The sequence below is a fragment of the Mesoplodon densirostris genome, chromosome 3 (assembly GCF_025265405.1).
Source record: "Mesoplodon densirostris isolate mMesDen1 chromosome 3, mMesDen1 primary haplotype, whole genome shotgun sequence".
In the NCBI taxonomy this organism is placed as follows: domain Eukaryota; kingdom Metazoa; phylum Chordata; class Mammalia; order Artiodactyla; family Ziphiidae; genus Mesoplodon; species Mesoplodon densirostris.
Window position 1 is genome coordinate 124301731 of NC_082663.1, and position 20680 is coordinate 124322410.

At 37.4% G+C, this 20680-nt stretch overlaps 1 pseudogene; it reads right to left on the reverse strand.

Annotated features, from left to right (window-relative positions):
• The window catches only part of LOC132486856 (nicotinamide phosphoribosyltransferase-like), a 58037-nt pseudogene extending 37671 nt beyond the window's left edge, over window positions 1–20366 (reverse strand).
• Between the last annotated feature and the right edge of the window lie 314 nt (window positions 20367–20680).

Genomic DNA, 20680 nt, shown 5'->3' on the forward strand with positions numbered 1-20680 from the left:
GCTTTTGCACAGCAAAGAAAACCATAAGTGAAATGAAAAGACAACCGTCAGAATGGGAAAAAATATTTGCAAATGAAGCAACTGACAAGGGATTAATTCCCAAAATACACAAACAGCTCATGCAGCTCAATATCAAAAAAACAAACAACCCAATCCAAAAATGGGCAGAAGACCTAAATAGACATTTCTCCCAAGAAATTATACAGACTGCCAACAAACACATGAAAGGATGCTCAACAACACTAATCATTAGAGAAATGCAAATCAAAATTACAATGAGGTATCACCTCACACCAGTCAGAATGGTCATCATAAAAAAATCTAGAAATAGTAAATGCTGGAGAGGCTGTGGAGAAAAGGAAACCCTCTTGCACTGTTGGTTGGTATGTAAGTTGATACAGCCACTATGGAGAACAGTATGTAAGTTCCATAAAAAACTAAAAATAGAACTACCATATGACCCAGCAATCCCACTGCTGGGCATATAACCCTGAGAAAACCATAATTCATGTACCACAATGTTCATTGCAGCACTATTTACAATAGCTAGGACATGGATGCAACCTAAGTGTCCATCAACAGATGAATGTATAAAGAAGATGTGGCACAAGGGAATATTACTCAGCCATAGAAAGAAACAAAATTGAGTTATCTGTAGTGAGGAGGATGGACCTAGCATCTGTCATCCAGAGTAAAGTAAGTTAGAAAGAGAAAAACAAATACCGTATGCTAACACATAGATATGGAATCTGAAAAAAAAGTTCTGAAGAACCTAGGGACAGGATGGGAATAAAGACGCAGACAGAGAGAATGGACCTGAGGACACGAGGAGGGGAAGGGTAAGCTGGGACGAAGTGAGTTTGTGGCATGGAGATATATACACTACCAAATGTAAAATAGATAGCTAGTGGGAAGCAGCCGCATAGCATAGGGAGATCAGCTCAGTGCTTTTTGACCACCCAGAAGAGTGGGATAGGGAGGGTAGGAGGGAGATGCAAGAGGGAGGGGATATGGAGATATATGTATATATATACATATAGCTGATTCAGTTTGTTATATAGCAGCAACTAACACAACAATGTAAAGCAATTATACTCCAATAAAGATGTTAAAAAAAACTAATCTTTAAAAAAAGAAGAGAAAATTATTCCATCTTTCAGGCTACTGAGAATAATAATAATTTTGATCTCCTAGGGGATGTGGTCAGATATAAATTTTTACATGTGTTCTTATACACTCATACACTTACAACAGTGCCAGGCAGATAGAAAATGCTATTAGCAATTGTAAACCTTCTTATTGTTATTATAATCTGCTATTAGGCTTACCACCATTGCTATATATATATATATATATATATATATGTCTTGATAGTATTCTGCTCATGAGTTTTTGTACCTGACAATGGAGTAAATTTCCTTCTATCAACCCTCAAAATGACATGGATTGAAAAGATTTCTGGCTGTGATTCTAAATGACATCCATGGCCCGCTAGTTTAAGTTATGTCATTTACCTATCAGAGGTGATTTGAGTGACTGAAACATGGAAATTTGAGAATTCTTACTTGAAGAATGTGAAAGAAATATCTTCCCCTGAGAGAGTTTAATACCCTTCAGGACAGTACTTCTCAAACTTTAATGTGCACACAAACTCCATAATGATATTTTAAAAGTGTATCTTTGGATTCCGTCAGTCTGGGATGGTGCATGAGATTCTCCATTCCTAACAAGCTCTCAATGATACCAATGTACAGATACATTTGTATTTCTCTTCTGGAAATGTCAAGTATTAAAATGCTAGTTCATATGACAGGTTCATATTTACCTTTGTTAAAAACTGCTGCCAAGTAGTTTTCCAAAGTGATGAGACCACTTTACATTTCTACCAGCTATGTATCAGAATTCCAGTTGCTCTAAATCTTCACCTTCACTCAGTATTATCATTTGTCATTTATTATCACTGTCATTTAGCTCATTTAGCTACTCTAATGGTGTGCAGTGGTATCTCATTGAGGTTTTAATTTGCATTCCTTTCCTAGGTAAGGATGTTGAACATCTTTCCATGTGCTTAATGGGCATTCATATATCTTCTGTCATGGAGTGTCTATTCAAATCCTTTGTCCATTTTTTAAAATTGGGTTGTCTGTCTTATTGAGTTGTAAGAGCTATTTATAAATTCTGCATGCAAGTCTTCTATCAGATAAATATATATATATATATATATAGTCAATATTTTTCTCCTAGGAAGGACTTAGGGAGATAACCCAGGCTAGGATGGAATTAAGGAAGCATAAGTTTATTATCTTAAACTAAAGACATATGATCTTGAAGGCCTTCCTTGAGTGTCGAGTTTTAAAATTCAGTATTTTATTACTTGGCAGAAAGCCTTTGTTCATTTGTTTGCTTGGTTTTAGCCACTTTGATTCTGTTAGTCAGCAAGCCAGTTCATAATTGTAACAGTGTTAAGCCTGGCAGTGATGTGAGAGAAGAGCAGAGTTCCAACTTCTTCAAGTCTACCCAGCATAATCTCCTGCCCTTACAAAGGCTCTTCATTACAGAGTATGTTATCTCAGAGATGAAGAAGGTACCTCCCCGGGGACTGGAATATTGTCCTTCTTTTACTTTCACAAGATTGTAAAATATGGAAGAATTCTTCAGGAAACAGAATTCAATTCATAAAAATGGCTCCCATGTTATCCTCCTTTTTGGAGACCCTGGTAATGTTGTCACCATATGAAGGCTCCAGGTCACTGACAGTGTCCCACTAGGACATGATTCTCAGCCAAGTGAACATGGATATAGACTGTGGCCAAACCATACTGAATTTGTTTCCAACTAGAGTAGCACAGCAGATTTGTTCTATAAATTCAACTTCTTGAGTTGGATTGAATTGCCAGAGTGGAAAAGGAGAGGAAAGATAAAAGTCAGAGGTTAATGAGAAGCTTGTACCTGCTCATAATGACACTGATAACAGTAATAAATTCAGGGAACATGAATTCTGTATCTGTTCTGTATCACTGTATATGCAGAATTAAAGATAGTGCCAAGTATTTAGTAGATACACATCTAGTATTTGTTGAATGTCAGAAAACTAAATATTCACTAGGCACCAGTCACTCTAAGGGCTTAACAGATATTATCCCACTTAGTCCTTACTATCTGCCCCCTCCATAAAACATCCAGTAACTGATGTTATTTCAGTTTTACAAATAAAAATATGAAGTTCAGAAAGGTCGTTACCTTCCCTAGTTCACACAGCTGTCGAGCTAGAATAGAAACCTAGACTTTCTATCAATATTTTTTAATTGAAGTGTAGTTGATTTACAGTGCTGTGTTAATTTGTGCTGTACAGCAAAGTGATTCAGTTATACATATATATACATTCTAAAACCCAGACTTTGTAATGCTTAACCACTATGCTAAACTATCGAAAAAGTGGAGTGAAATTAAAGCTTCTTTTTTTTTTAAGCTACACTTAATGTAGGAATTCTGCATACTTACATTTACACACACACACACACGCACACACACACACACAGACTCCCCTATCCCTTTAAGTTTTTTTCTATATAAAACCTGGAGTGACTTACTTTCTGAGTTTCCTTGTGTATAGTCCAGTTCAAAAAATAATAAAAGCATATTTTGAGTCATAGGTCAGTCAGAAATGTTTGTTAAACACCTATTTTACTATTTGCTGTTAGAATGAATGTATATACGTACACAGAGACAAATTAAAGTCTGTTACATCAAGAGTGATGACATTCATCCTTACGTCTTGAGGGTCTGGCTTCTTTCTTGGCACACTGTAGTGCTCAGTAATTTATAACTACCACAATTTTATTATTTTGGTATTCATTTTGTTGCAGATTATTAATGAATAATGCTCACTTAATAACATTACTATGCATGTTTGTGTGCATCAGCATGTGCGTGTATGTGTGTCTGTATGTGCAAAATAGTTAAAAATTCCTTACCTTCAGGAACTTACATTATAGGTGGGGGAAGTTGACAATAAACAAAATAAATAAGTATATCATATAGTGTTTTAGAAGGTAATACACTACATGGGTAAAAATAAAAGCAGTAAAAATATAGGGAGTAATGAAGAGGAGGTTTCCATTTTAATCTGAGAAATCAGAGAAAATCTCACCAAGAAAGTGGCATTTAAACCAAGATTTAAAAAAGATGAGAGAAGAAATTATATGAACTTACTGGAAGGAACATTCCAGACAGAGGAACAGCTAATGTGAAATTCATAAGGTAAATCTAGGATTCAAAGAAGAGGTCCCTCTGGTGATAAATATTTGGAATTGTCAGCATATAAATCATGTTTAAAACCAAGGGATGAAATGAGGTAAACTAGGTAAGAAGTGAGATGGAGAAGTCCAACACCATCCAAGGCAGGGGGTGGGAGGGTTTCAAAGTTAAGAGGACCAGGGAGAGAAAGCAACAGGATTTGTAACTCAGGAGGAAAATCAGGTGATAATGATGGCCTGGAATACAAAGAACAGTGTGTTTCATGGAGGAAGCAAGGATATAAAACAGTTATTCTGTCTATAATCTTCCCATACCAACCCATTTTCCGTAATATAGTCAGAATGGTCTTCCTAACATAGCCTGGAAGGCATATATCTGGAAGATGTATTCTTCCTTAAAATATCCACATTGCATATAAAATAAAATTCAGTCTTCCTACCAAGGCTTATCAGGAGCTTCACACGCTGAATTCCAGTCACTTCCCCAAACTCATCTCTCACTACACTACCCTTCATAATTAATTCATTCAGAAAACATTTAAACACTTCTTGCATTCTCAGCACTGTCCTACATACTGAGCTGAGAATAATATAGAAGGCATGGAAGGTCCCTGCCTTCACAGAATGGACAGTTTATTGGATCTGAGGGAAACAAATGACTAGATAAATGAGGAAATAAAGTGGATGCTAAGCTCCATGTGAGCAGAATATGATCTGTCCTGTTCCCTGCTCTATCCCCAACAAAAAAAATGGGGCCTTACATATACACACTGCCATATATAAAATAGATAACTAATAAGGACCTACTGTATAGCACAGGGAACTCTGCTCAATATTCTGTAATGATCTATATGGGAAACGAATCTAAAAAAAGAGTGGATATATGTATATGTATAACTGATTCACTTTGCTGTACAGCAGAAACTAACCCAACATTATAAATCAACTATACTCCAATAAAAATAAAATAAAAAAAAAGAATGGGACCTTAACATAGGAGGTGCTCAGTTGATATTTGTTGAGTGAATGACTGAATAAAGGAATTTCAGATGGCAACACATGATATAAAGGAATTTGACATGAAAATTCACTGGTGATTGAGAGCAGTCTACTTGGACAGTGTGGTCATAGAAGGCCCAAGACCTACCATTCTAATTTCCAGCCATTTGGAACTTCTTTCTGTTTGTCAAAGATAACATGTTCTGTGTGGTCCCTGGGCTTTGGGATATCCTATTCTTTTTTGCCAGGGAATATTCTTTCTCCCTAGCTGTAACATCTGTTCTTTGCCTAGCCAATTCTGACCTTACAGTTGAGCATGACACTTAGATTTCAACTCCTCTGAAAAGCCTTCCCACATCCATCCACTCCTTAAACTAGGTTAGGTGCTCCTTGTAATTGCTTGAAGCATTCTGTGCTTAGCCTGATAGAAGCTCTTATCTTGCTGTATTTTCAGTGATATCTGTACATAAAAGGAAATAGAAGAGAAGGAAGGAAACTGCTATGATTAATTATGACAAAAGCTTTTGCAGGTGGTGCTTTTGCATGGCCTTTGACAGAATAAAATGTAGATGCAGGCTGCTCCATGGATGTAGATGCAGGCAGCCCTTTTGCTTTCATAATACTGTGTGAATTACAGGATTTTTCCCCCCTTAATTGCCCATCACAAGCACCTAATTTATCTATTTGTTTGCTTTTCTATTTATTTGTGTATCTACTTATTTATATATAGCCTCTTTTACATCGTTTCTGACATGAACAAGCACCAATATCCATCAGTACCTGTCAAAGAAGAACTGCAACATCAGCTCATTAGAATTAACATTTCAATTTTAGAGAAAGAAAAGACTTTATCAATCCTCTTTCCAGGTTGTTTTTAAGCTATTAGGGGTCACAGGACTTTTTGTCTGTTTTCTTTATTTTGGTTTGGTTTTGGTCTTGGCTTTTAAAATCTGCTGAATTCTTCTCCCTGAAAAATGCATATTTCCCCCTTATACACATAAAATTTTGCATATAATTTCTGGAGAACCCTGAAGCTGTTTACAGTTAGGGTCCCCTGATAGATCTCAACCTTTAAGTATAAAAGGCAAGGAAACTTGGTTGTGTAAATCAGGGTCTTTAAAGGAGAAATGAACTTTTGGAGTAAAAGGTCATGCTGTCATTCTGGTTTAGGGGTGGAAATGGACACCCAGCCCCTCCCTACCTGGATAGTAGAGAACCGGTGAAGTAGACATGTGCAGTCTTAGCCAATCCTCACACCCTCCAGTGGTAAAATAAGTTTTAAAAGATAAAATGATTTTTCTTTGGAGGAAGAGAAGGGGGTCCCATCAATCCAGCAGTTGGGGAAACAAGTAAGGTGATGCAGGCTGAAACTGGGAGTCCAGCCTCCAAGATGCTCTTGGGAGTTCAGACATTCAAGACAAGTTGGTTTCACTGCTGACCCACTTCCTATATCAAACCACCAGGATTCATTCAAGCATAGCATGAAATAATGGAGTGTGGATTTAAAATAGACTGAAATATATGAGAACCTGACACTACATTTACTAATGGAAATGATTCATGGTGTCACATTTAGCAATGTTTTGGTCCTGACAGCACCGTTAATATTCATCATCTTAGCATAGAAAGATCAGAGATCAGGTATGTAACCAAAACCAAGTATTCTGGATCGTTGCATTTGACTTTGCTTGGGATTTTTAAAGTGGCTTGCCTCTGAGAAGCATAAGGAAAAGAAATGTACTTTTTATTAAGATTTTTGGCAAATAATTGCATTATTGGAGCACAATCTTTTAGGGTCAGCACTTTGTATCCAATTACCAGTGAACATAATGTATAGTTCCTCTGACTTGTCATTTCTGCTCCGCAGGCACTTAAGATAACCCTCTGTAATTTTTCTGGTTAAAGTGAATTTATTGCTGGCAAAAATATTCCTGGAATTGGATGCTTTCTCCAAATGAAGAACATGGTAAACATGCCGACTGGAAATTGGCTTTTCCCAACTCCTTGTTCTCCCAGGCAGAAGAGAAAAAAAGAAAAATCTTTCTTTAAAAAAAAAAAAAAAAAAAAAAGCTTAATCAGCATAATCTCAATCTTTTGCCTGATTAGTGACAAAATGACTGGATTGAATTTGATACTTGTGAATTCCAGATGTGTTTCTGCTAGTGTCTTTCTGAATTCCCAATGGAAAGTCACTTAAACCTCTCAGGCTTTCCTGTTTCCATTCAAATGCCCACTCTGTCTCTTATTATGGTAGGCAAGTCACTGTAAACTTCAATTCTATTATTTGTAAGAAGGGAATAACACCTCTCTCAAAATGCCATGTGAACTTAAATGAATCATACATTGAAACACTTAAAACTGAGCTTGGCACAGAGCAGGCACTCAGCTAATTATTGTCATTACCTCTATCTAAATAACTGAATATATGGAGAAGCAGACAAATTGATCAAAGAAGAAGTCAGGTCATATATTACTCATTTTTCTACATTAACGTTACCCTGAAAAGTTGGTTTTGGAAGACATTTCATCTCAAAATAATGTTTTTTCCTTTGACTTGATTTTTTTTTTAATGAAGACATATTCCCATGAAAGACTATATGACTTAAATGTCAGTGTTCTGTTTATGATAAAATATTCTCTTTTGTTGTTTTATTTTATAAATATATAATGTCCAGTGTTAGCTCTAATTAAATTAAATTGGAGGAGTCAAGCAATACGTATCAATACTTCAGTGCTGGACTAGAAAAACTCTAATTAGTGTGGTAATCAGAATAATTCCCCCCAGCAACTCTCACCCCAAAGGTATCCATGTCCTCATCTCCAGAAACTGAATATGCAAATTTGATTGGCAGAGAAGAATTAAGGATGCATATGGAGTTAAGATTGCTAATCAGTTGATAAGGAATTTTTCCTGGGTCATCTAGGTGGGCCCAATGTAATCACAAGGGTCCTGAAAAGTAGAGAAAGGAAATAGAAGTCGAGGTCAGAGTAATGGGATGTGTGAAAGACTAGACTCACTGCTGCTGGCTTTGAAAATGGAGGAAGGAAACCACAGACGGAGGAATGGAGAATGCCTCCAGAATCTGGAAAAGGACAGGCAACAAATTCTCCCTTAGAGCCTCCAAACAGGGATACAGCTCTGTGGACACCTTGGTTTTAGTCCAGTGAGGTCTGTGTTGGACTTCTGACCTACAGAGTTATAAGAAAGTAAATTCGTGTTGTGTAAGCCACTCAGTTTGTGGGAATTTGTTATACCAGTTATTGACTGAAGTAAAATGCGCAACCTAAAATTGTCATTCAAGTTTTATTTGGAGACCTTTCTGAGGACTATATAGCCCAAAAGGCAGCTTTTCAGATAGCTCTGAGGAACTGTTCCAAAAAGGTAAGGGAGAAGCCAGGATATATAGGAGCTTTTTGCTGGAAAAAAAATGTACTTGAACATCAAAAGATTACTCCTAATCACAGAAACAGACATTCAAGTTAATGACTTTAGTGCTTTTCTATGTACGGGAAGATAAGAGTCTAGGTTCACTGAAATTATTCTTTAGATATGCATCTTAGCTAACTCCGGCCAGTATCCAGAGCACACAATGCTTCCTATTTTTCTCTAGCCTGAATTTTCCTGAAGGCTCACTATCTGGGGTGAGGGTGGGGTTGCAGCTGAGGTGGCTGATGGCTTGATCCTTGTTTACTGGAATGGCATGCAACATTTTTTATTTACTGGAATGGCAGGCAGCATTCCTTGCCCACACAGTAAAAGAAAACTAATATAATTAGCCATAGTAATTGTGTCTTATTTGTATAAAACATATTTGTATATGACTTACTTGTGTAAGTTCACAAACATGCTTTCATATATTTTTGAACACTGAGAGATATTTAGTCCTCCTGACCTCAATAGACAAGCCAGTGTTTCAAAGCAGTGTGGAGGCTATTTCAGTAAGCCTGGTACCAGATGAGGGGGGCTTGAACCTGGGTGTTGTGAACTAAATGTTTATGTTTCATCCAAATCCACATCTTGAAATCCTGCGTCTCAGTGTGATAGTGTTAGAAGATGGGTCCTTTGAGAGGTGATTATATCATGAGGTAGCTCCCTCATGAATGGAATTCAGGCTTTATGAAAGAGATACCACAGAGCTCCCTAGCCCCTCCCACCATGTGAGGATACAGTGAAAAGTGTGCAACCCAGAAGAGGGGACTCACCTGACCAGACTGGAACCCTGATCTCACAATTCTTGCTTCCAGAACCGAGAGGAATAAATTCCTGTTTCTTGTTAGCTACCCAGTCTGCAGTGTCTTGTTATAGCAGCTCAAATGGACTAAGACAATGGGTCAGTGGAAATAACAGGAATTGATCAGATTCTATATATATTTTGAAGTTGAAGCCATCAATTTTTGCTGGCAGATGGAATGTGGACATGAGAAAAGGAAAGATAAAATATGACTGCAATATTTTCGACCTGACCATTAACTGAGTGACAGTGGATGGAGCAGATTTGGGAAGTAGGAGAGAATTAGAAGTTTAATTTTATGCATATTAGGTTTGAAATATCTAATAGGCATATGATAGAGAAGTCAAGTGGGCAGTTGGATATACAAGTCTGAAGTTCTCGATCTGGAATGGTATGAATTTAGGAATCGTTAACATGTCAGTGCTGTTTAAAGTCAGAGACTGGATGAGGTCAACTAGAGAGTGAGTATACAGAGCAAAAAGATTCAGAATTGAGCCCTGAGGCATGGCAACTTTAAGGGGGCTGGAAGATAAGGAGAAACAGCCAAGAAGCCTCATAAAGTTTGCTGAAAGAAGAAAAAGAACAAGCAGGAAGTGAAATCAAGTGAAGATAGTGGCGATTCTTATTCTTTTATGTTGCTTTTAAGTCACATGATAAGAGTAAATACCTGTAGACCTAAGATCTTATTCTTCTACATCAGCATTTCTCAACTGAGCCACAACTGATATTTCGGACCAGATAATTTTTTGTTGTGGAGGTTTATCCTGGGCATTGTAGGATGTTTAGCAATATCCCTGGTCACCATGCACTAGATGCCAGTAACATGGTCCCAGTTGCAACAACCAGAAATTCTCCAGACGTTGGCAAATTTACTTTTGGAGACAAAATTGGCCCCAGTTGAGAACCACTATTCTACACATATTCTAAAGTACATTATTCTCATTTATTAGCTCCTGCCAAAATGAAAGCCCAGAAGACTGGGAGAAGAAAATCCTTGGGGTTAAGGCAGAGCTGGTCCTCTATAAGGAAGATAGGGAATCATCAGCAGAAAGTTAGCAGCCTTCACTCTAGACAAAAGGGCAGAACACCCATTTCATGGCTGAATTGCCTTTCAGTGATAGCTTGATTAGCATCATTTTCTACTAGGGCATCTCTGAATCACTTCTCACAGAAACAGACTCTACCAACCTTCAGGGTAAAATGGGAATCCTCTGGCTTGATTTTGTCAAGGAATGTCTAGACTGAAATGCCCAATTAACTTTGTTTTCCTGATGTCTCTGTGCCTGTAGGACCAGAAACAGAAGCAGTTCTGCACACTAAAGAAATAATTTTCTAGTGAGGTAATTAGAGCTACTGCCATGGTACCACTGACCACTGAGGGTAGAAAAAACTGAGGATACAGAAGCACTTAAGGATTTTTGTCAATCTGTTCATGAAAAGGATAAAATGGAAAATAAAAAAGCAGATATATAAATAAGGAGGGAGGCACTGCACAGCTAGAAATCAAAGGAAAATACCCACATGCATGGAAGACATTGAAGATGATAATGATCATGATGACAATTATGGCTCGTTTACTCGACAACTGCTTATTGAATTGTTGAGTCGTTCTGTTCTTAGTGCTTGAGAATATGGTAGTAAGTAAAACAGAGAAATAAATTCTACCCTCATGATGTTTTCGTTCTAGAGGGAGCAATAATAAACAAGATAAGTTATTGTCTTAGTCTGTTTGGGCTGCTATAAAAGAGTACCATAGACTGGTGGCTCATAAACAACAGAAATTTATATCTCACTGTTCCGGAGGATGCAAAGTTTATGAACAAGGCACTGGCGAATTTAGTGTCTGGTGAGATACTGGTTCACAAATGGCTGTCTTCTCACTGTATCTTCACATGGCAAAATGAACAAGGGATCTCGCTGACGTCTCTTTTATAAGGGCACTAATCCCATCATGAAGACTCCACCCTCATGACCTGAGCATCTCCCAAAGGCCCCACCTTCTAATACCATCACATTGGGCATTAGCTTTCAACATATGAATTTCAGGAGGACACAAATATTCAGTCTAAAGCAGTTATAGAGTGATAATGCTAAAGAGAAAAAAAATCAGTCAGGGAAGGGAGATATGAAATAATGAAGGGGTTGATATTTTAGTGAGGATTACCAGTAAAGGAGCTGAGAAATAGCAGTCTAGGAATAGGGAATAACAAGTTCACGAGGGAACATGCCTGGTATGTTGAAGGAACAGCAGGAAAAGCAGTGTAGCTCAAGAAATAAAATAGACAAAAGGCAACAGAACATGATATAAGGTCAGAAAGTTAATGGGATGCCAGATAACACAAGACTTGTAGTTCTTAGTACTTCATAGTGAAAACATTGGCTTTTATGTTGAATGAGATGAGAAGCTAATGCAAGGTGTTGAGCAGAGTGACCTGATTAGATTTTAACAAGATAATTCTTATAGCTGTGTTGAGACTAGAACTTGGGGGAAAGGGCAGAAGCAAGAAGACCAGCTGAGACTATTCCAGTAATCCAGGAGATAAAGGGTGATGGTTTGAATCACACTGATGGCAGTGGGGATGGAATGATGTGCTCAAATTCTGTATAGGGCTTCCCTGGTGATGCAGTGGTTGAGAGTCCGCCTGCCAATGCAGGGGATACAGGTTTGTGCCCCGGTCCGGGAAGATCCCACATGCCGTGGAGCGGCTGGGCCCGTGAGCCATGGCCGCTGAGCCTGAGTGTTCAGAGCCTGTGCTCCGCAACGGGAGAGGCCACAACAGTGAGAGGCCCACGTACCGCAAAAAAAAAAAAAAAAAAAAAAAAAAAAATTCTGTATATATCTGAAGGTGGAATAAGCAGGTTTTGTTTCAGGAAAATATGTAGGGTTTGGGTGAAAGAGAGTAGTCAACTGTAAGGTTTTGGCCTGAAAGACTGGAAAGATGGAGTTGCATTTACTGAATAGGGGAACTTTGCAATATGAGCTTTCAAAGAGAAAGTGAAAAATCAGGCTCCGTTTTAGATATGAAAGAGTGGGGGAGATTTTAGTAAGCAGTAGAATACAGGGGTCTGAAATTCAGTGGAGAGGTCTGAGCTGGAGATAAGATTTGTGAATCATCAACGTATAATGATGATTAGAAACAATTTGATTTCCCATCTTCACATTTTGACCTCTTTAGGTGGACTCAAGCTACATCATGCCAGGCAGGTGCCACAATAGCTAATAACCCAGGCCAAATGCAGTATATGATACATACTACAGGACAAAGAACAGTTTCTCCAACAAATCAATGGCTTTAGAAAAGGGAGAGGTAGGTATTATAAAGTGAGAAAGACTTAAGGGACATAACAATAAGATACAGTAAGTATATCAGTTGTTTAGAACCTGAATCGAGTAAGCCAGTGACTAAAAAAAGGCATTTTTGAGAACACTTGTGGAATTTTGAAAATGAACTGAATATATCATGATTTATGGAATTATTGTATATTTGGTTATACTTTGTATATGTATATATATGAGTATATATACATATATATAATATATATATAGTGTATTTGGGCAACTGAAAAATTTACAGATGAAATGAATGATGCCTGAGATTAGTTTTAAAATATTTTAGTATAAAAAAATCCATGAGGAATATGGGAATTAAGATTAGCAAGCATTAAAAAAAAAAGATTAGCAAGCATTGATAAATATTGAAGATGAGTACTTAGTACATCAGAGATCATTGCACTATTTCTTTTACTTTAGTGTATTTTTTAAATTGGCACAATAATAAAAACTTTGCTAGACTGCAATCTCCATGTAAACAGGTATCTTAGTTTTGTTCATGGATGTATACCAAGTACAATGACATTGCATATGCTTAATAAATTTTTGTAAATGGCAAAATAAGTTAAAGCACTATTTAGGGGAACAAAAGATTGCTGAATGCCAACCACCTTGAGTGTTATCAGAATTGACTTGCAAAATGACCAGGAGTAACTATAGACTCTCCTATTCCAGGTGACAAGTTTTTATTGAAGTTTGGTTGATTTACAATATTATGTTGGTTTCAGATGTACAGCATAGTGATTCAGTATTTTTTATAGATTATACTCCATTAAAAGTTATTACAAGATAATGGTTATAATTCCCTGTGCTGTACAATATATCCTTATTGCTTATCTGTTTTATACAGAGTAGTTTGTATTTCTTAATCCCATACCCTTAATATACCAACCCATTTCCTCTTCCTTTTGGTAACCACTAGTTTGTTTTGTATATCTATGAATCTGTTTCTGTTTTGCATATGTACTCATTTGTGTTATTTTTTAGATTCCACATACAAGTAGTGTCTTTGTCTACTTATTTCACTAAGCATAACATTCTCTAGGTTCCTCCACACTGCTGTAAATGGCAGAATTTCTTTTTTTTCATGTCTGAGTAATATTCCATTGTACATATATACCATAGCTTCTCTATCCATTTGTCTGTTGATGGGCGTTTGGGTTGCTTCTATATCTTAGCTATTGTAAATAGTCCTGCTAATTGGAGTACGTGTACCTTTTCAAATTAGTGTTTTCATTTTTTCTGGATATATACTCAGGAGTGGAATTCCTGGATCATGTAGTACCTCTATTTTTAGTTGTTTGAGGCACCTCCATATTGTTTTCTGTAGTCAGTGCACAAATTCCTGCAAACAGCTACTTGTAGACTTTCTGATGACAGCCATTCTGAAGACAGGTGTGAGGTGATATCTCATGATTATTTTGATTTGCACTCCTCTAATAATTAGTGAGGTTGAACATCTTTATATATGCCTGTTAGCCATCTGTATGTCTTCTTTGGAAAAATATCTATTTAGGACTTCTTCCCACTTTTTGTTTGTTTTGTTTGTTTTGTTTTGTTGATATGGAGTTGTATGAGATGTTTATATATTCTTGGTTATTAACCCCTTGTTGGACATACCATTTGCAAATATTTTATCCCACTCCATAGGTTGTCTTTTTGTTTTCCTGATGGTTTCCTTTGCTGTGCAAAAGCTCTTAAGTTTAATTAGGACTCATTTGTGTGTTTTTGCTTTTATTTCTTTTGCCTTAAGAAAGATATCTAAAACAAATATTGCTCCAATTTATGTGAAAAAGTGCTCTGCATATGTTCTCTTCCAGTTTTATAATTTCAGGTCTTACATTAGGTATTTAAGTCATTTTGAGTTTATTTTTATATATGGTATGAGGTAATGTTCTAATCTCGTTATTTTACATGTAGTTGCCCAGTTTTGCCAACACCACTTAATGAAGAGACTGTCTTTTCTCCATTGAATATTCTTGCCTCTTTTGTGGTATATTAATTAACCATAGGTGTGCAGGTTTATTTCTGGGCTCTTTATTCTGTTCCATTGAACTGTGTGTCTGTTTTTGTGCCAATACCATGCTGTTTGGATTATTGTAGCCTTGTAGTATTGTCTGAATCTGGGAGCATGCTACCTCCTGCTTTGTTCTTTTTTATCAAGATTGCTTTGGTAATTCAGGGTCTTTTGTGGTTCCATGTGAATTTTAGGATTATTTGTTCTAGTTCTGTTAAAAATATCATGAGTATTTTGATAGGGATTGCATTGAATCTATAGATTGCTTTGGGTAGGATGGACATTTTAACTATATTAATTCTTCTAATCTAAGAGCATGGGCTATCCTTCCATTTCATTGAATTGTTATCAGTTTCCTTCATCAATGTATTATAGTTTCTAGAGTATAGGTTTTTCAAATCCTTGGAAAAGTTTATTCATAGGCATTTTATTTTTTTATCTGATTTTAAATGTAAATGATTTTTAATTTCTTTTTATGATAATTCATTATTAGTGTATAGGGACACAACAAATTTCTATATATTAATCTTGTATCCTGCAACCTTGCTGAATTCCTTTATTAGTTCTAATAGTTTTTCAGTGGTGACTTGAGGATATATAGAGTGTCATGTCATCTGCAAATGGAGACAGTTTTTGTTTTTTTTTTAAATTTTTTTGCAGTACACGGGCCTCTCACTGTTGTGGCCTCTCCCGTTGTGGAGCACAGGCTCCAGACACGCAGGCTCAGTGGTCATGGCTCATGTGCCCAGCCACTCCATGGCATGTGGGATCTTCCTGGACCGGGGCATGAGCCCGTGTCTCCTGCATCGGCAGGCGGACTCTCAACCACTGCGCCACCAGGGAAGCCCTAGAGACAGTTATAACACTTTCTTTCCAGTTTGGATACATTTTATTTCTTTTCCTTGTCTAATTATTGTGGTTCTGACTTCCAATACTATGTGAAATAGAAGCAGTAAGACTGGGCATTCTTGCCTTTTTCCTGAGTTTAGTGTGAAGGCTTTTAGCTTGTCACCATTGCGTATTATTTTGTCTGTGCATTTGGTAAATGGCCTTTATTATGTTAGATATGTTCCATCTATACCCACTTTGATGAGAGATTTTGTCATGAATGGATTTTGAATTTTGTCAAATGTTTTTTGTACACTTATTGAAATAATCATGTGACTTTTATCCTTCTTTTTGTTAATGTGGTGTATCACATTGATTGATTTGTGTATGTTGAACAATCCTTGTGACACTGAAATAAATCCAGCTTGATCATGGTGCATGATCCTTTATTGTTGAATTTGGTTCGCTAATATTTTTTTGAGGATTTTTACATCTATATTCATCAAAGATATTAGCCTATACTTTTCTTTTTTTGTAGTGTGTTTGTCTGCTTTTGTTATCAAGGTAATGGGGTTTAGTCCATTTAATTTGGGAGTATTCCCTCTTCTTTAATTTTTTGGAATAGTTTGAAAATAATTGGTTTTCATTCTTTTTTGTATGTTTGGTAGAATTCCCCTGTGAAGCCATCCATTCCTGGACTTTTGCTTGGTGGGGATTTTTAATTACACATTCAGCTTCACTGCTAGTGATCGGTCTGTTTAAATTCTCTGTTTCTTTCTTATTCAGTTTGGAAGATTGTATGTTACTACAAATTTGCCCATTTCTTCTAAGTTATCTACTTTTTTGGCACATAACTGTTCACAGGATTCTCTTATGGTTTTTTGGTATCTCTATGGGATCTGTTGTTATTTCTCCTCTTTCATCTCCTGTTTTGTTTATTTGCATCTTGTCTTTTACCTTCTTGGTGAGACTGGCTAAAATTTTATCAATTTTGTTTATCTTTTCAAGAAAAACAGCTCTTAGTTTCATTGACCTTTTCTATTGTTTTTCTTTAATCTCTATTTTTATTTATTTCCTCTCTGTTCTTGGGCTTTGCTGAACTTGGGCTTTGTTCGTTCTTCTTTTTCTAATTCATTTAGATGGTAGGTTAAGTTGTTTATTTGAAAATTTCTTTATTCCTTGAGGAAGGCCTGTATTGCTATGAACTTCCCTCTTATAACTGCTTTTGCTGCATTCCATAGGTTTTTTTTGGAAATTTGTGTTTCCATTTTGATTTGTCTTGGCATGTTTTCAGATTTCCTTTTTGATTTCATCATTGACCCATTATTTTTTTGTTTGTTTTGTGTTTTTTAGCATGTTATTTAGTCTCCACGTGTTTGTGCTTTTCCCATTTTTCTTCCTGTAGTTGATTTGTAGTTTCATACCCTTGTTGTCGGACAAAATGCTTGATATAATTTCTATCCTGTGAATTTGTTGAGGTTTGTTTTGTGACCTAGATGTGATCTGTGCTGGAGAATGTTACATGTGCACTTGAAAAGAATGTGTATTCTGCTGTTTTTGGATGTAATGTCCTGTAGATATCAGTTAAGTCCAACCAGTCTATTGCATCATTTAAGACTACTGTTACCTTATTGATATTCTGTCTAGATGATATTTCCATTGCTGCCAGTGGAGTGTTAAAATCTTCTACTATTATTGTATTATTGTCAATTTCTCCCATTATGTCTGTTAGTATTTGCTTTATCTATTTAGGTGTTCCTGTATTGGGTGTATATATGTTAACAAGTATAACATACTCTTCTTGTATGGATCCCTTTATCATTGTATAATGCCCTTCTTTGTCTTTTTTTAAAATTAATTAATTAATTAATTAATTATATTTATTTTTGGCTGCCTGGGGTCTTCGTTGCTGCATACAGGCTTTCTCGAGTTGTGGCGAGCAGGGGCTACTCTTCGTTGCAGTGCATGGGTTTCATTGCGATGGCTTCTTTTGTTGTGAAACATGGGCTCTAGGCAAGCAGGCTTCAGTAGTTGTGGCACACGGACTCTAGAGCGCAGGCTCAGTAGTTGTGGTGCATGGGCTTAGTTGCTCCGTAGCATGTGAGCTCTTCCTGGACCAGGGCTTGAACCTGTGTCCCCTGCATTGGCAGGCGGATTCTTAACCACTACACCACCAGCGAAGTCCCCCTTCTCTGTCTTTTTTTACAGCCTTTGTGTTAAAGTCTATTACATCTGATATAAGTATCCCCATCCCAACTTTCTTGTCCTTTCTGTTTGAATAATATATCTTTTTCCATCCTCTCACTTTCAGTCTTAGTGTGTTTAGCACTGAAGTGAGTCTCTTGCAGGCAGCATATTTAAGGGTCTGGGTTTTTTTGTTTGTTTTTTTGTTTTTATCTAATCAGCTACCCTGTGTCTTTTGATCAGAGCATTTAATCCATTGACATTTAAAGTAATTATTGCTAGGTATGTACTTATTGACATTCTATTACTTGTTTCCAGCTGTTTTTGAAGCTCTCCTCTGTTCATTTCTTCTTCTTTTTGTTTCTCCCATTGAGTTTTGATGATTTTCTTTAGTAGTAGGCATGGGTTCCTTTCTTTTTGATTTTTGTGTATCCAGTATAGGTTTTTGATTTGTGGCTACCATGGGGTTCATATATGTTGACGCATAATTATATCTACGTGATTTAAGCTGATAGTCATTTTAAGTTCAAACACATTCTAAGTGATCTACTTTCTTTTCCCCTACCCCACATTTTGTATTTTTGATGTCATGTTTTACATTTTTATGCCTATCCCTTTACTGTTTATTGTGCTTATAGTTACTTCTATAATTTTTGTTTTATAATCTATGTACTGGCTTATTTAAGTGGTTGATCCTCAATTTTTAATATATATTTGCCTTTCCTAGTTGTATTTTTCTTTTCCTGTAGATTCTTCTTTTCCATTTAATGAAGATCCTGCAACATTTATTTTTGGGTAGGTTTAGTATTGATGAGTTATTTTAGTTTTTTGCTTGCCTGAGAAGTTCTTTACCTCTCCTTCTCTTCTAAATGATAATCTTCTGGGTAGAGTATCCTAGCTTGGTTTTTTTTTTTTTCCCTTTAAGCACTTTGAATATAGCATGTCACTCCCTTCTGGGATGCAATGTTTCTGTAGAGAGATCAACTGACAGCCTTATGGGGATTCCCTTGCATATGGCTATTTGTTTTTCTCTTGCAACCTTTAACATTCTCTCTTTATATATAATGTTTGCCATTTAATTATGATATGTCTTGTTATAGGCGTGCTTGGGTTCATCTTTTGGGATCCCTCTGTGCTTCCTCTACCTGGATATCTGTTTTGTTCTATAGGTTTGGGAAGTTTTCGGCCATAATTTCTTCAGATACATTTTCAATACCCTTCTCTCTTTCTTCTCCTTCTGGAACTCCTGTAATGCAAATATTGGCACATTTAATATTGTTCCATAGATCTTGTATGTCACTTTCTTTTTTTTTTCTTAATTTGTCTTTCAGTCTGCTATTCTGATGGATGGGTTCCATTATTCTATCTCCAGATCACTTATGCATTCTTCTGTATCACTTAGTCTGCTCTCCATCCCTTCTAGTATATTTTTCTCTTAATTTTAGATATTGAATTTTTAATTTTTTATTGGGTCTTTGAATATCTTCTAGTTTCTTGTTAAAATATTCATTTTTTTTTTTTTTTTTTTTTTTTTTTTTTGCGGTATGCGGGCCTCTCACTGTTGTGGCCTCCCCCGTTGCGGAGCACAGGCTCCGGACGCGCAGGCTCCGGACGCGCAGGCTCAGCGGCCATGGCTCACGGGCCCAGCCGCTCCGCAGCATATGGGATCCTCCCAGACCGGGGCACGAACCCGCATCCCCTGCATCGGCAGGCGGACTCTCAACCACTTGCGCCACCAGGGAGGCCCAAATATTCAGTTTTTAGATCAATTATTTTCCCTAGTTCAATTACCATTTTTATTATCAATTTTAAAAAATTCTTTATCTGGCAATTGTTTAGTTCTGTTTCGTTATTTATTCTTTCATGTATTTTCTCTTGCTCTTTCAATTGGGAGTAGTACCTTTGCCTTTCCACTTAACTTTCTCTGCCTCAATGGATTTAGGTGCAACAATTACCTATTACAGTCTCAGAGCATCCTTAAGCATCCCTCCTTAAGAGGGAGCATTTCTATGCACACAGCCTTTGGTGGGAGGGCTGGATTTGATGTAGGCACTAGCCACATCTTTCCTCAGGGTTGTGTTAGCAATTATCACCTTGGCAAGAAGTGGGGCTGGAGATGGAGAGGCTAGAGCTAGTAATGGGTGTGAGATAGGACTTCCTTACTGCTCAGTGGCTATCACTGCCCTTTCAGGGGTGGGGTTTGATCCCAAGTGGTTAAAGCAGAAGCCCTGAGGGTTGCACTCAAGCTGGCTCTGTTCCCTTTAAGTGTGTGGTTTTTTTGCTCCTCACACCAGGACTTTACCCCAGAGGAGTGGAGTGATGAAGCAAGTGGGCCCATGTGCATACAGAAATCAGATGTGCCGCCTGTGTAGGCATCTGTAGCTCTACTCAGACACAGCCCACTGTTGAGTCTTTTCAATGATCATGGCTGCCCCAGATCTAGTGCTGCCCTGCAGTGTGGACTGAGCAGGCTGGAACATTCGCTCAGCTTGGGCTAGATCATGCAGTGAGGCGGTCATGGGAAACCCAGCAGCTATTAGGGCAGACCTCTCTGTCCTGCCTTGAGGGCAAGACCCCTTTGTCTCTCACCACTGATTGCTGCCCCCAGCCTCTGCCAGCTCCTGCCCTGTTGTGGAATTGTTCCTCAGGGAAGGTGGGTCCTGTGTGGTTTCTCTGTGTGTATAGGGAGGGGTGTGACCTGTGGCACAGTAGCTGCCATCAGAAATCTGGGCTGCCTCTGGGGCGCTGCTTGAGTTACTGACAACAGTGGCCACTGCTGCTCCAGCTGGGCTCTGCCCTGGAACTGAGTTACGTTTGCATCCCAAGGTCAAGC